The sequence below is a fragment of the Harpegnathos saltator genome, unplaced genomic scaffold (assembly GCF_003227715.2).
Source record: "Harpegnathos saltator strain DR-91 unplaced genomic scaffold, Hsal_v8.6 scaffold160, whole genome shotgun sequence".
Classification (NCBI taxonomy): Eukaryota; Metazoa; Arthropoda; class Insecta; order Hymenoptera; family Formicidae; genus Harpegnathos; species Harpegnathos saltator.
Window position 1 is genome coordinate 679,571 of NW_020229940.1, and position 7,930 is coordinate 687,500.

Consider the following 7,930-nt stretch of genomic DNA (forward strand, 5'->3'; position numbering starts at 1 on the left):
AAAAATAGTTAAATAAATCTTAGAGTGTCTGGAAATTTTGCGTTAATATATTCTATTGTAAACAAGCTTTTCAATAATATGTTTCTTTTATAATATTTCTTTAATAATATTTCTCTAAAATTTCTAATTGATTAAAATAAAGTTCCTTGGAGCTAAATAATATATTGTTTTGTATAGTACAAATAATTTTCATTTTTAAAACGATTGAAATGAAACAACTCACAGCGCATAAAACACATGTTTGTTTAAAGGTTCGATGACTTTTTATCGTAAAGTTTTTATGCTCTGTGGGATAAAATGGTACTATATGACACAAGATTTTTATTTCTCCGACAACGTAAATATATAATTTAATAATTTCTCCAATAATAATTTTCTTATTCTTATACAAATCTCTGCAGTTGATCACTCTAGTTCATAACTTCTCGTTCTATTCACTTCACATCCAGAGATAATCCAAAATATATCTCAAAGAAGTAAAAGATTAAATTCGAAGACGACTTTTCGCTGCGGCGGTTAGATCAGAAGATGGAATACGTTCGACAATTATAAAATGTTAGCTTAGTGGGAAGCACCACTAAGATCGTGCATATCAATTCATTATAATTTGTTGATTTTGAGGTAAGTATATAGTTTAGCACAATACATGAAAAATAACAGATCAATATCTCAACTTTAAAAAACCAAATTAAATCAAGATAAATTTTTCAAAATAAAAATCACTAATTCTACTTAACGAAAATTTATCTGTATTTTTAGTTTGGAAGCAGAAGTTAAAACTCTAATTTATTACAAAATATCTTTAAACGACGAAAATATTTTTCAAATTGCATTATTGTATTATTTTATAATATTTGATATCTTCTCTGAACTATGTTCGTAAACTTGTCCCAATATCGAAGCAGTCTCGTCATAATGTTGCTTATTCATATCTCGATTATCAAGGAAAAAAGTATATGATCCCCTCAATATTTACGATGTAAGATCGTAAATAACGTGAAAACTTGAAAGAAGGGTGTCTTTATTACTATAATATAGTTAATGGCAATAATTAATTAGCGAAGTTTTAATAGAGCGAAATTCTGAGAAGTTTGCACACGAGCCCCAGTTTTCTCTGTCATTTTCTCGTCCTCCGATGTAAAGATCTCTTTTATCGAGCTCTCAGAGGTCCCACGGATCGATGAAGCCCCTGTCACAGTCAGACAAGATCGACGCAAATGTAAACCATAACGTCGGATGATATATTCTATCGCGCCCTCGGTGCCTTCCCGTATCTTCCTCGCACGATCCGTTTACCTTCTCCCCGCTCTCTCTCGTCCTGATGACTCGACCATTAACTTCTCGCCTCGACTTATCGACTAGATTATATCGTTTGACCCCACGATGAATAGTTGGAGTTATAAGCAGTATTTGTCCTCGCGTAAGAAAAAGGCGATTAGATAAAAAGTCGCTTGTGAGAAGTTTTGCTGATTCATAATTAAAATATATGTATTTTTCCGTTCACGAGTTATCAGGGAACCGTTAAGAATTCAATATGATAATCGCATGTCTTTTAAGAATTGCGTTTCCCTCAGAATAAAATCAATAATTGATTGTCGTAAGAAGCCTTATGGAAGTCAACGAAAAAATGTAGTAGTAGTAGTTCATCGTTTTAACATCATCGTCCCATTAATACATATCAAATATTTTCATATTATTATCAAATAGAGCAAAATGCCCAATATCCCGTTAATTTCCGATACTCGTACGCGTATTTTAAATGTTAAGATTATTAAATATTATATATTAAATATTAAGATGTATTTAAAAAATAAACCACAGAAATTAAAGAAAGTAAAGAAATTATAATTAATAATTAATAAATAATCCACATATTTCCATACACTTTAATATTTAATAAAATCAACAAGAGCAAGAATATTGAAAACTAGGGAAATATCGACTGTTAAATATTTTTTCCTACATTTTACTTTACATCAGTTTATTAAAAAGATTATTTTATAGAGCACGCGTGATTATTTTACAGAACGCGCCACCGAATTCTTCAAAAACCGGATATTGAACCAAAAAATTAAAGATAAATAATTCGATTCGAATTATTCACCTTTATAATTCGAACTTTGACGAATTGTTCTTTTAAATAGTATATGAATTATAAGTGAATTATAAATAAATATGATTAGAATTAATTTATTAATTTATTAATTAATTTATTCTTCCTTCTTTCCTTCTTTAAAATAACCTCACAAAGTGTCGCATTTTCCTTGATGTTAGAATTCCAGTAATTTCATATACATTACATTCCAAATTCTCTGCAGCAAGTACAGAAGTTAGAAATATAAATTAAACGCTTCCCAAGTAACACAGTCTGGCAATATTCGCTGTAACAGCAAAAATGTGGCTGGAATAAAGTCCCACCAACCTTAATTACAGCTATTTGGCAACAAAAGCTATTTCGCTGGATTTTTAACTGTAAAAACGTTGCTAATGAGAAAGTCCAAATGCATCTCTAACTATTTTAGCTATATCAATAGCTGTAAAGTAGTTGTGACAGCTAATAAAAAAGTCAAAATACAGCCGCAACTATTGTAGCTGTATTAATAGCTATAAAGTTGTACCTGCTTCTAGAAAAACCAAAATTTTCTTTGGGCATTTTGTTACTTATTTTTGCTCGTCTTCAGTATCATCAAACTGACTCAAATATTTTTCAGCTTTAATAGCAGCTTAAAATGTTGTAAAATTCCTCCTCTTCACAGTACACTTTTGTTTAGACTAATTATTAAAGTCTGGCAAAATTTTGTCATTTTTGCGAAGGTTCAATCCCTTTCTTCCTGGTGGCCGAAATAAAACGCCGTTTTTTCCCAACTCTCGGGCACAACACATAAATTAATTTCGCCATCCTCAATCGTTTCTACTATTACAAACATCTTAAAATTTTTCCTTTACTACACAGCACTTGTCAGCTCTGTTTCTTAAATTATATCATAATCGAATGTATGTATATGTATATATATGAATGTATATGTATATGTATGTATATGAATGTATGTATATGTGCACCAGGTGAAAAATTATCACGCACGTGCACCATGAGTCGTGACCGCGCATGCCTATCGAATGAAGCTAGAAATAGCCAAAATAGCTGTAATCTTGCTGTAATTTGTATGTCACAGCTACAACGAAGTAACATGACTATTAATTTGACATTAAGCCTAGCATATATCAGCATTGGTCAAGCGGACCTAAGTGTTAGGCTATATGGTTTTAAAATTATTACTAAAAGATCTGCGTGTAGTTCCATAATCAGTGTACTTATAAGTTTGCATCCGCGCTAGGATACTTGTATGTCATAAAGTGTAACAATTTGCAATGATTAGGTAATCTCGAAATTTAATCTTAGTTTATTGTAACAAAGATTCTGTACGGTCACAGGTTCAATTCTAGTTGAATACAATTTTTTTTCTCTTTTTAATATTTTAAAATTTAAGCAAATCTTAAAATTAAAATTTATTAGATATTAACTTACGTATAAAAAAAACGTTCTCCGTTTATTAACTATTTTTATCTTTTCTTCAAAGAGGCTGTCATAACTTCTTTACAGCAAAATAGCTGTGCAGTCAAATAACTGCAACATTTTTAAAGCTTAAAAATGTTGTCCCATTTTTGCTGGTACAACGTTGTCAAAACGTTATAATAACGTTGTGGCAGTAACTGTGCTGGACAAAAATGCTGCGATTTGAGCTGTAACAACGTTATCGCAGCCGTTTTAAAACTTTAAGTGCTACTTGGGTTATTAGAATTTGTTTATTAGGCTTCAGAAAAGTATTTATTATAATTTTATATTATTTGTATACAGTTATATATTAATAAATAGATAGAATATTCGATAGGAGAGAAAAAAATTCTTACTTGAATATTTAAAGATAAATAAAGTTTTTGGAATGAGATAGAATGAGATGAATCTTTCACCATTTGATAGAGCAAAGCATATACTTTTTTAATATATCTGAATAGTATCCATCTTCGTCCCTTTTTCATTAAAAAATGCATATCAAAGTTCTTTCGACTTGATCAAACGTCCTTCATCAGTGAGCCATTCTCTCACAAGAAGACTTACGGAAGAGTCGCTCACTGATTTTAATGAAACTTTGCATACTTGTAGAACATCGAAAAATAATCGACATATCTTTTTTCTGCAATGGTGCGGATTTAAGGGTAGAAAGCACCCTTTGAACGTTAAAGATAGTCTCCGAGCATAGATAGAAAACAATCCTATAATTTAGAAGAAAAAATATTTTCAGGGGGTTTTTGATGCAACTGACTCCAATCCTGACGCCAAAATTATAAAATTCAAAATGACGGATCCAATATGACGACTAAAATTACAAAAATTCTCCTGGTTCGAAATACGCCTGCAGTTAGCCTATAAAAATTATAGTTTTCAGAGTTTATCACGAGGACGGTTGCAGAGCGATTTTAATCCAGGACGTGTTAATCCTTGCACGTAAGTTAGCTCGTAAGTTAGCGCGATGTAACATGACTTTCATGACACACACGTATAGTCCAGAAGGTGGACTAACGTGCATCGTGGCGCAATACGGTAGCCGCAGTACACGCCATCACGCCTCTTTGTCTCGATTTCTTGCAACGGCTAGTACGCGACTATAATCATGGCTTCTTATATCGCCCGCGGGGCACGTTTCATTCTCCCTGTCATGTCCGTACTTACAGCTCCGCAATTAATTATTCGTCCGAGCTTCGTCCCGAAACTTAGAAGCGCGTTCGCGTCGCTTATTAAACGCGCATCCAGCGAGGCTGATGGCTCGCGTTTACGCTGCGGATAAAGGATTACGAGTTTGAGCTTGTTTGTTTGCCTGCGCGTAAACCGTAAGAGTGCCGGCGTTGGATCCTGGATTGCGAGACAAAAATTAAAGAACTCCGCAATTAAGAGAGAAAATATCGCCGCGCCGCGCGCACCTTATCTCGCGAAAGTCTACCTCCGTAGTTTGTAACTGCGAAAACGTGACTCGCGGTCATACTTTCGCACGCTTCTTACGTGCATCTTGCGTACGCATCTTACGTAGAGAAAGGCAGTTATAACGTCGTGGTTTCAAGAAAGTCCCGCTATTAAAAAGAGACGACTGTTCGATGATAAATTTTACAATCGATATCCATATATGACCTATAAAGTATAAATCCCGCGAAGTAATTCGCAACAATTTCGCTAAAAATGCTACGAATGCAGAAATTGATTAAATATATAGATAATTATGCAAGCAAAGGAATTAATTATTATTTTAGCTGTCATGTCACCAGCGATCGGCTAGGTAATAATGCCGAGTCTCATTTTATATTTATCACTTATTTACATTCAAGAACTATAACTGCGTTTAACAAATTAAACATATAGCTGATAGAAGACCAATGATTCGAACTAACGAATGTGTGCATCGCGAATTGCATTTATTAAGCCTCACATCTTTAGTGACTCAAACTTAAATTAATTATTGTAATAATCAGCAAGAATCAGACGTGACGATTAACATGTTAATCGTCACGTTAATGTTAATTAGAACGAAATGAAACGATGGATAAAATGTTCAATAGCTCGCACTCTGCCAGTTTTCGACACTTTCGTATTTTATCAAATATTAAGACGTCTGAAGATTTAAAAAATAGATATTAAATAATAATTAATAAATAATTGATAAATCCTCATATACTTCAATAATCGATAAAATTCGCTCAATAATGCCGGAAATCAGCAAATTGTTCATTGGATATTTTATACTACGTAAGTCTTACAGGTATTCAATCAAAGATCAATTTTTCATACCAATGAAAACTATACAAAGTAATGGTTGCAAATAATTCTTTTTGTGACAAGATAATAATAATATCCACGAAGTATCGCATGCGTACGCGCGTGCATATTGATAAATTTTTTTAATTTTAATATAGACGATGCACACATAAATAACCACATCTCATAAATAACCTCATCATCGAGCTGACTCTGTATTCTGCTAATATTAGATTACTTTATATTAATCCTATCCTACATATCCAAACTGTGAAAATCAATCTAATATTCTGCAAGTAATATTGTAGAAAAAATATTAATTGGTTAATCAATTAATATTTGAAAAAATGTTTAAAAAGATATTAAATATTTTTATTCATGTGTTGCGAGTGAACACGATCGGCAAAAATTCGGAGTTGAAATTCGAAGCTGTCAAATTCGCTTCACAAATTCGCGTCGATAAACGCGAGATTATCGATTCAATCGGATTCTCTTTAAAGCCGCCATATTTTAGATTTTCAGCGCGGTTTACTAAGAACACCTTAAATATATATCTTATTTAATTTTTACGTAAATTATTAAGTAAATAATTTTTCTGAGGATCACATTCGAGATTTTAAGATCACTGATTTGATTCCCATTCGCAAAGATGATCAGTTTCAATTCGTAACTCACCTTCTTGTAACGGATCCTGCAATCACCCCTTTTCTTCGCCGTGAAGTGTCGTTTATTGTCCGTAGCGCGAGTTCCCACATACTCCAGTTCGTCATCTGCGACAAAAGGAAAATCATATTTTCCAACAGCATTGAAAAATTATCGACGAAAATCCGAAACAAATTAAGTAAATTGAACCAAAACTTTGACATCACGACACAAATTTCCATTCATTCTTTTTTACTCTTTTCTCCGCTGTTTTCTTTTTTTTTTTTTTTATGAATGTCGGCTGTTCATAGTGGCATTAATTATATGCTGCCTAACTCCTGATTGAAACTTGGCATGAAAGTACTGGAGAAACTGACCGAAGCGCGTAATTCAGTAGTACAACGATATGATTGAGTGGACTTACCGTAGTCCTTCGTGGCGTTGCCTACAAATTGAATAGGCTGGAGCGAAATGTAGATCTCGTCTATTTTTAAGGCGAGTAACGCAGACTCGCGAGCGAAACAGGGTCGATTATCGCGAGGTTGGCGGGCATGCGAAGTAACCATTCGAGCCCTTCTATCGGCATTGGGATCTTCGTCCCGATCACGGGACGATAACTTCTAAATTAAGCAGCCGTGCCGCGCCGCACCATCACCACGACTCACGAAACTCCGTCCTTCCGTCGCGGCCGCCACAATGTTATTAAGTGTGTGTGAATTAATTCGGTCCGTTCTTTTCTTCCAAAAAAGACTTTAGTATGAAAAAACATGAAAAAGTACACCAATCAAAGTATTTGCCAAAGTATCGCTTGCTATTATTTTTTCCCATCTGTCTGGCAGTTGTTGCATTCCGTGACGGAAAAACGACTCGTCCTTCGAAGCGATCCATTCGTTGAGCCATTTTTCATCTTGCATGAAAAATTACTTTGTCAAACAATCCATAAAATGTATCACCATTCAATGTGCTTTCTTATGAATTTACGTTTAATAATATTGCAACATTTATTACGACTAATACAGTATTAAACGTTATTAAAGTTTTAATACAATGATAGAATAATTTGATATAATATCATATCTAACAATGTTACTAACTAATGGTAGGAACTAATATTTTCATCCAGAATAAGAAACAAAACAGAATAAGTTCTACGAATATACTTCCTCCGACTTATTTATCACGTGTTTCATATAATATTTTTATTCAGTAATCGTTTCGATGCAGACGAATCAGTAACTTTCATTTGAAATGCTTTTTTTATTTTGTGTTATTGAAGAATTATGGGAAAGAACTGAAGAATTGATTAACTTATATTTAAACACGTATTCTAAGTTATTTCAACCTTGCTTTTACAAACATGTTTTTACAAATATGTCTGATATGGAGAAGGTACGAATAATTGGAGAAAGTACGTAATCCTTTCTTACAACAATGCTCGGAATTACTTTCACTTTTCTCCTCTCTCTCTCTCTCTCTCTCTCTCTC